We start from the raw sequence: 9,616 nt of genomic DNA, 5'->3' as shown, positions 1-9,616 counted from the left end.
GGTGGGAATTCAAGCAAGATCAGAAGCTGTGGAGGAATGCTACTTATAGCCTCACCCTCCAGGGTGTGCTCAGCATACTATCTTATACAACCTAGAAATACCTGCCCAGAGGTGGCATCATTTACTGTGTACTGAGCCCTCCCACATCAATTAGAAATTAAGAAAATGCCCCACAGACATGCCCACGGGACAAGCTGATGGAGAAAATTCCTCAACTGAGGCTCCCTCTTCCCAGGTGACTCTAGTTTGTGTCAAGTTGACCAAAACTAACCAGTGCAGCCACACACAGAAAGAATCTAGCTTTATTTTTTCCCTTGAAGACAAGTGTTTGTCTTTATATCAGTTATAGAAAAATCTGGCCCCACCAGTTTCATGCTAACCACTTAAACATTGTTTGCACACATACTTGGTGCACACATACTTGGGTCTGTCACATTCCTATCGTGCCAATACCATACTGCCTTAACTACAAGCTTCATTAGATTTCTAATGTATCAAAGAATCATTAGTCCCCATCAATTTTCCAGAGTTTTAGTTGTATTCTTAGCCCTTAATTCTCCATATATTTTGAAATCACCACTTTGTCACATGACAAGAAATAATACCAAGTTCAATTTTAATTTGAATAACAATGAATTCACAACTTAATTTGGGGAGAACTAACATCTTTATATTGATGCTTGTTATTGTTAAGGATAATAAAATTCCCTGCCAATTCACATTTACTTCTGCTTTTTCAGGGATGTCTTCGAACTTTCTCTAAGGAGGCAGAGATGCCACTGTGAGTCGCTTGTCATGGTCTGTGATCTGACGACCCCTGTGTGCAGTACACTGACCAGGCAGATCCACCTCCGCACATGTCTCATGCACATTTTCCTAATCTTATATTATAGGGATTGGTATCGTTAGAAGTTGTATCTTTCAAAACTTTACATTAAAAAATTTTTATGATGTTGCCCTGAACACAGCATCACCGTTCTCTTCACCTGTCTGTATTAGGCTGAGCTCTTTCCTCAACTAAATAGTCTTGAAGACTCTTCTAGATTTCTCTATATATTAATCATAAAACCAGCAAATACTAAAATGTGTTTCCCCCTTTCTAATCTTCATACCCCTGCCCTATAATACAGGTTAAGAGCTCAGGCACAGTGACGAGCAAAGCACTTGTCATCATCTTCGATTTTAAACAAATCATGCAGATATTAAGTGCGACCTTTCCCTGCATGCATAAAACCCACATTCACTGAGTTAAAGATGCTCCCTCTGCTCCTAATGTGTTAAGTGCTTGTTACTGATTCTTTAATCTGTAGTAAAAATTTTTAAGGTTGCCTTTTGTCTTAGTTATGGTTATTATTGCTATGACAAAGCACCATGACCAAAAGCAACTTGAGGAGGAAAGGGTTTATTTTACTTCTATTTTTATGTGACAAACAGTCCATCACTGAAGGAAGTCAGGACAGGAACTTAAGCAGGGCAGGAACTTGGAGGCAGGAACTAAAGCAGTAGTCTTGGAGGAACACTGCTTACTGGCTTGTTCAATCATGGCTTGCTCAAGCAGCTTTTTTATGCATCCCATGACCGCCTGCCCAAGGGTAGCACCACACACAATAGGCTGGGCCCTCCACAACAGTCACTAATTTAGAAAATGCCACATCAACCAGCCTACAGGTCAGTCTTCTGGAAGCATTTTCTTAGTTGTGGTTCCCTCTTCTTAGATATGTCTAGCTTTGTGTTTAATAATGCTAATCCCTAGTGCTTTCAGAGGAGCAAAGCAGTCATGGTACACTATTCTATTTATTCATTACTGGAGTTTGTCTGACGTTTATTGGTTTATTTATGTTAATGAGTGTAGTTGACCTGCAATTCTCTCTATTTACATCCTCATTTATTTTTTATAACAAGGTTACACTAGCCTTACAAAATGAACCAAGAAGCGTTCGTTCCCTGTATTCTTTAGAATAGTTTACATACTATGGGGATTATCTGTTCCCTCATTCTTTTGAAAACTCACCCTACAGCCATCTGGCATCTCCTACCACCCCAGACCACTGGCGGACACTGTCTTTGTAAACTTTTGTTTTGCATATGTATGTGTGAGGTTGGGTGGGGGGCCTTATACATGGGCATATGTGAGTATGTATGTGGAGGCCAAAGGTTATGTGGAGGCCAAAGTTTGATGCCAGGGTCTTCCTCAATCTGTTTCCACTTTATATATTGAGGAAGGGTTTCTCTCTTGAACCCAGAACTCACTGACTTGACTAGTCTTATCTAGGCAATACCCTCCAGGGATCCCCTGTCTCTGCCTCCTTTGTGCTAAAGTTAGAGATAGGCCACCATGCCTGCTAAGTGGAAACTGAGGATCTAAAGTCCAGTGTTGTACTGGACATACAGAGCCACCTCCACAGCCCTCTGCAGATTTTTAAACACTGATCTCATTTATTGATGATTATGTGTCTACTTAACTTTGCCATCTCATCATAAGTCAGTTTTGGCAAGTAACATTTGTTAAGAAGTCAACTAAACTGGCTATTTGATTAGAATTGCAGTCCCACTTTTCAGTTCCTCTTTCATTGATTTCTGTTCTCTGTGTTTTCTTTTTTCTACTTTCTTGGCTTATATTCCTATTTTTCTCATCACTGAGTTAAAGTCTTACTTATTAATCATTAATATAAGCAAAGTAAGTTTCTATTTAAATACAAACACTTGTTTTTATATCCAGTGCTTTTGTCACAGTTCAAATTTAACAAACTATAGAAATGATCCCTGAAAGTATAGTCTTTCATAGTTCAAACTTAAACGTTTTCTATTAACATTTTATTCCCTTTTAACCTATAAATTATCCTTACATATATTTCCTATATCCTTAAATAAATGGCTTTTGCTCATCTGTGATGGGGGATGTTCTTCTGTATGCTGTGAATATATGTTTCTCTTATTGGTTGCTGAATAAAGCTGTTTCAGCTAATGGACAGGCAGGATGTAGCCAGGCTGGAAGTATAGGCGAGGCAACCAGACTAGGAGAATTCCTCTGGGAGGAAGAATGCAGAGAGTGAGTCTCTAGGGAGATGCCATGTAACTGCCAAGAAAGCAAGAGGCTTGAGGATCACCAGGAAGCCAAGACCATGTGGAGATACACAGATTAATAGAAATGGGCTAATAATTAAGAGAGATCTAATCAATAAGAAACCTTAGCTAGCACCCAAACAGTTTATAATTAATGTAAGCCTCTGTGTGCTTATTTGGGACTGAAGGGCTTCAGGACCAGGCAGGATAGAAACTTCTACCTACATATCTGATTCCTGTTTTTTGTTTTTTGTTGTTGTTTTTGTTGTTTTGCTTTATCATTTTCTGTTCCTGTGTGTGTTCATATGCTGTGGTGTGTGTGTGTGTGTGTGTGTGTGTGTGTGTGTGAGAGAGAGAGAGAGAGAGAGAGAGAGAGAGAGAGACAGAGACAGAGACAAAGACAGAGAGACAGAGAGAGAATGCGTGCACATGTCCATGTGAACATGTGTAAAATCCAAAGGAGGCTGCCAGGTATCCCAATCTGTTACTCTCTACCTTATTTTCTTGTGACAGGGTGTCTCATTGAACCTGGAACCATGTTGGCAGCCACCAAGACCCATCAATCCCCTTGTATTTCCCCTTCACAGAACTGGGGTCACAGACACACATATAGCCAAACCTGACTTTTTCTGTGTAGGTTTTGGAGATTCACTCTCAGAGCCTCAAGCCTACTGAGGAAGCACAGTTACCCACTGAGCCATCTTTCCAACGCCTTCAGTTATTTATTATTGATTTCTGGTTTGTTCACATGCTATATAACATCTCCACAATTCATTGAGATTGGCATTTGGTCTAGTAGATGATCAATTTAGTGTTAAAATTCCATGTTACTGATATGTGTGTGCTACATAATTCTTCAATAAATTTAGCTTATTAATTGTGCAGTTCAAATTCTCTGTGTGTCCTTACAGTGTTTTGATAGGCATCACCTGAGAGAAGCAAACTCTTACGAATTTCTTATAACTATGTCACATTCTGCTTTGTAAATATGAAGCTGAGTTTTAGTTGTATATCATTTGGGATGTTCTGGTGAGTTCTTTTTGCCTCTTTTTTCAATTATAATTTTTTTTCTTCATGATGCTGTTTTTTGTTTGTTTGTTTGTTTTGTTTTGTTGGTTGGTTAGTATTTCCATAGGGGGTGTTTACATGCTAATTTTCAGGATTTTGTTTGTTTGGTCACATTTTGAGTGTGATTCTGTAAACAATCTAAATCTGAATTGTTCTTCTAAATTCCACTACTAGGTATTGTTTTCTGTTTGAAGCAGGAGAGGTCAGCCACCATGGTTAGTGTGCTCACCGATCTGTTCAGGTTTCTTTTCAACCCCTTATGGCATATTATTTTGTGCTTTCTGTTTGTCTGGCTTTTCTGATTAATTTCTTTTTCTCTTGTAATTTACTGTCATGGTTGACTTTTCTTGTTCCTACTTTTTCATCTGAAATTACACTTTTTATTTCTTTTGCATAAAACTGCCTACATGGGTATGCATGTGAGTGCATGCAATCAGGAAGTGTGTGTGTGTGTGTGTGTGTGTGTGTGTGTGTGTGTGTGTGTGTTCATTTGAGTTTGTGCATACATGAATGTGTGTGCACACAGAAGCAAGAGGTCAACCTTGAATGGCATTCCCCAGATTCTGCCATTTTTAAGACAAGGTCTCACTGATCTGGGATTTGCCAAGCAGGCTAGGCTGGTGACTACTCTTCTCCAACTCTCCACTGCTGGGATAACAAACCACTCCTGGTTTTAGCACGTGCATTCTAGGGCATGAACTTAGGTCCTCATGCTTGCAAGACAAGCATTTTGCTTAGTGAGCTATCATCTCCCAGCTATCTTCCGGTCCCCACATAAAGCTTGTAAGGCTGTTTTTAAACCCATAAATTTTTAATACTTGAACTTAACAAACTTCAAATGTCACCAGCCATGCTCCAGTTCCTGGACTCTATGGAAACTCCAAGAGTGGTTTCTGTTTGCCATCCTCGTTCAGCGTACATTACTGGCTCACTGCTTCTTATCTGACTTAGTCCTATTGATTTCCTGAGAACGGGTTAAGTGCTTGCCTTGGAAACCTAGCCAGTATTTGAGACCCTGAGCTTAGGTAATGATAATGACAATAATGATGATGATGATGATGATGATGATGATGATGATGATGATGATGATAAATGCTAGGTGTGGTGGAACACAGTTGTAAGGTGAGGTAGTTGGGGAGGTAGAGACAAGCAGATAGATCCTGGTGGCTCATTGGCAAACCACTCTAGTCTGCACGGTGAGTTCAGACCAATGGGAGATCCTGTCTCAAGAAAACAAGGTGAACAACACCTGAGCAACTGAGGTTGACACACACACACACACACACACACACACACACACACACACACACACACTTTCAAAGTTATAAGCTAAAATAAGTCTTTCATCTTCATGAGCTAATTACCACAGGTGTTTGCTACAGTAATAAAAAGCCGACTCCCACAGGCTTCTCCCCTCATTACCGCCTGCACTTTGACAGTCCCCATCAGAAACAGTGTCAATTGGGCCCATGGGCAGGCCATTAGTGCTCCCTGGCACTGGAGGTTAGGGAAGGGGGGCATCTCAGGACTGCTTGACTTCTAATGGACCAGAAGGCAGTTTATGGACTCCAGGGACTCAGCTTCGGGCCTTTTGCAGAGGACACTCTTGGAGATCATTGGGAGAAGGCATTTCTTCTTGAAGTGAGGGATGATTACATACACTCCTTCAAACACACACTTTCAGTCCACGTATATGCACTCAGCTTGGTGCTTGTCCCAAACACTATAATCTAGCACAACAGATGTCTGCCCCTAGTAAGACAATGTCAGACTGTCCTGTGTGGAATGGAATTTTCCCAAGTCCTCGGCTTATAGTTACTTTCTCACTAATGAGAAACAGCATCCTTCGTGGACACACCCATGCCATCCTCTTCTGTGAAGCACCTAGCTGTGTGTTCTACCCACCCACCTGTGTGTTCTACTCTCTTGTGTTCACGTCCCATTTTCCTGAAACATTGGGAACTCTCTCAGCCTTTCCAGCAGCATGGGTTAATAAAGACTTTCTGTGGCTGGGTCTGGGGGAACCTTTCCCTTAGATTCACAGGGGAGCTACAGAAATCCAGCCATTTGTTTCTGTGAGCCCAAACTTCTGTGCTTTGTCACAAAACATTTCAATGTGTGTTTTCAAACTTTTCAGGTAAAAATTTCTAAAAGTTAATTGAATTTTCAAAAAAAAAATGTTCTCAAAGGGGTTTGGGCAAATAGTCCAGTGGGTAAAGTACCTGCTTTGCAAGCCTAAGGGGATGGATCTCAGTTCAAATCCCCAGCACCATTTAAAAACCATGTAGCCCCGGATGTTAGTGGTGCATGCCTTTAATCCCAGCACTCGGGAGTCAGAGTCAGAGGATCTCTGTGAGTTCAAGCCCAGCCTGGTCTACAGAGCTCGTTCCAGAACAGCCTCCAAAGCTATAGAGAAACCCTGTCTCAAAAAAAAAAAAAAAAAAAAAAAAAAAAAAAAAAAAAAAAAAAAGATGGCCTAAAAACCATGTAGCCCAACGGTGGGATCCTGTAACCTGCCTACATACAGAGGAGACAGCACCGCCCTTGGACTTGGGGCCAGCTAGTCTAGACAAATCCTGAGCTCCAGGTTGAATAAGATACTATGTTTCAAAAATTAAGGTGGAGATTAATAGAGGAAGATCTCCAGTGCCAACCTCTGGCCTCACATATACATTCACACATGTATATGAGCCCCTGTGCACACATACAAGCACATTCAATGTATGTTCGTGCACACACATGCACACGGCATAATTTCAAATTATGAGTAGTGAAATTTAAAGCATCCAATAACCATATAAGTTGGACAAATAGCTATGCCCTTGATCTGCCCCATAGCGTGTGACTTCTCAGAGGAAACCGTTCGTTTGAAATTACATTTATCAGTTTAAGGAACTGCCTACAGGGTTAACTTTGCTTTTATGGGTGTGATCCTCATCCCCACACTAGAAGGAGAGTTTTCTCTCTCCTGGGGCTTCTACTCCCCAGCAGTCAGAAGGACCACACACAAGTTACATAATTTCCAACTCTCATTGTCAACAGCATGGTTACATCCTAATTCTGGAGGGACTGAGAACGCAGAAGTTCCCACACTCCTGGGAAAAGCCCTATTGTATTGTAGCCATGGTAACACAGCAGCAGAACCGGTGCTAACCCCTTTCAATGGCCTCAGGGAAGATGTTTTGCAGCCAACCAATCAGTATCATCCCTGTGTGAAATTCAGCCAATCGGAGAACAGACTCCCCTGTCCCCAGCCTCAGTGATTGGTGGATCAGCGCTCCTGCTGCTTGGCTCCCTCCTGGAGACAGCCTGAACCACAGTGTCCTGCTTGCTTGAGTGAGCAGTGAGTCCAGTTTTGCTTTTGATTTCAGAGTTGAGAGATGGTCCCGTTGTCCCTGATAAAGTTGTCATTCAATGTACACATTGTGACTATGTTAATTTAGGCTTTCAGTCCCAAGCCTTTTATACACAACTTTTAAAATTTTCTCTGTAGTTAATGTTTGCTTAGTGGTTTTCATCTGCTTCGCTTTCTTTTCCTGTTTGGCATCTTTCTGTTGTCTGTTTTAACCAAACTGCCTAGTTATTCCACATTACATCTGTTTCTTTTTGTATCAACTAGGGACATGCCTACTCCAAGGTATGATAAGCGGAAGATTTTTATTATAGATACGAGGGACAGTACAGCCAGAGGCATCTGGAAGAGTTCAGAGCAGGGAGAGAAAGCAGTTGACTGAACGTGGTCAGCAGACTGGACTGGGCGGTGAGAGGAGAGGGACAGGGGGAAAGCAAGAGAGGAAGACAGAGAGAGGACCAAGTGAGGAAGACAAAAAAGAAAGAGCAAGCATGGCCAAAATAGCAGGGCTATACAGAGAAATGAGAAGCTGGGGCCAGGGAAGCCCCTGAGCTGGAGTCTAGGATAAGGGGCTGGGTGAGAAGAGCCAGGATGCTAGCATGGACTCTGTATGTGGAACAGGTACTTGTGATCCCAAGGGATCCTGGAGGCCAGCAAGCCCTTTGGTATGTGCTTTGGTATGCTAATAGGCATCACAGACACTCATTTGTCCCTTCTGCCAGTGATAAGGGAACTGGCTCCTTTGGTAGCTCCTGAGGAATGCTGGCTTTTGTCTTGCCTCCAGAACTTGGGGAAGTGTAAGTTTCCTTTGGACCTGACAATTTTTGTCTGTACTTGTGCCAAAATTATCCTCAAATTCCTCTCTACTCCTTGGACCCCTTCCCCATGGGTGTAAAATTGCTTTCACTTCATTCCAATACATCAATTTAATACATTAATTTTATTTCCTGTAAAATCTCCCTGGAAGGCCCTGACCACTCCATCTGCTCAGCCAGGGAGAGGTTTCCCCTCACTACTCTTCTGGGGAGCCTTCTGGGGAGCTCCCCATCCCATTGCACCCCTGTTTCCTGCAGCCTGGGCAGTGACATTTTGGAGAAATGTGCACATCTGGAAATGTCTTACATTCCCACTCATGACTGTTACCTGATGTTATAGGCTCAGTTGTGTCTACAGCAAATTCATATGTTGAAGTCCTAACTCCTCTCTCTCAGATTCTGACTATATTTGGAGACATGACCTTAGAAGGAGTAATTAAGGCAACATGGGGCTGTTAGTGGGAGCTTTAATCTAGCATGACAAGTAGGAGATGGATTTTGTGGGTAAGAGAGCTTACTGTACATACAAGAGGACCTGAGTTTGGATCGCCAGCACCTATCTAAAAGCCATATGTGGCTATACATGCCTATGACACCAGCATTCTAGGTGAAGGGTGGGGAAAAACAGGAAGATTTTAAGGGCTTACTGGTCGACCAGCCTAGCCAATAATGATGATAACAACAACAACAATAATAGTGAACGGTGAATGACAGGCTAAATTAAAAACCCTGTCTCAAATGGAATAAGGCAGAGTGAAATAAAGGAAGCTATCCAATGTGCTCCTCTGACAAGCACACAGGCATGCACACACACACACACACACACACACACGGACATGCATGCACATATGATACACGAGTACGATACACAAAAAGATAAGCTAAAAAAGAAATTAGGACACAGACGATGCAAAGTGACCTTGTAAATAACGAGCCCGTAAGTATAGGGTGTGGGAGTGACCATCTCTGGGTAAGGAGAAAGGCCCAGGAAGAAATCAAACTTGCTGACACTTCAGTAACAGACTTTCATCATCCACAGATGTGAGAAAATGTGTTATTTGGTAGAAGCCTCTAGGGCTGTGACTCGGGCTCTGGCAGCTGAGCAAATCCACAGAGCTAGTGTAGTGTGGCCCAAATCAACACAATTTTCTTTCAGAATTTTGAAGATATTGCTGCTTCCTTCCAGCCTCCCAAATTACAAGAATCTCCAACCGCTCAATTCTTGGGCCATGGCATCTGACCCCAGCCACCTTATCTGAATGTCCCTCAGAGAGCTGGTGGCTCTTCTGCTTGCCCTGGGTGCTCTGAAATCTGAACC

General features: G+C 42.2%; 1 long non-coding RNA gene and 1 pseudogene across 1 annotated transcript in view; one reads left to right on the top strand and one right to left on the bottom strand.

Annotated features, from left to right (window-relative positions):
• LOC118239046 overlaps positions 1–9,616 on the top strand; it is a 30,087-nt gene that overhangs the window by 15,950 nt on the left and 4,521 nt on the right. The window contains exon 2 of the long non-coding RNA XR_004772442.1: positions 741–781. This is a non-coding gene — a long non-coding RNA (uncharacterized LOC118239046). The remainder of the gene's footprint in view (positions 1–740; positions 782–9,616) is intronic.
• On the bottom strand, positions 2,696–2,779 carry LOC113832295 (annotated as a pseudogene).

This window comes from Cricetulus griseus, assembly GCF_003668045.3.
Source record: "Cricetulus griseus strain 17A/GY chromosome 1 unlocalized genomic scaffold, alternate assembly CriGri-PICRH-1.0 chr1_1, whole genome shotgun sequence".
In the NCBI taxonomy this organism is placed as follows: Eukaryota; Metazoa; Chordata; class Mammalia; order Rodentia; family Cricetidae; genus Cricetulus; species Cricetulus griseus.
Note: the sequence above shows the minus strand (reverse complement) of the source record. Positions and strands in the feature narration are given on the sequence as shown.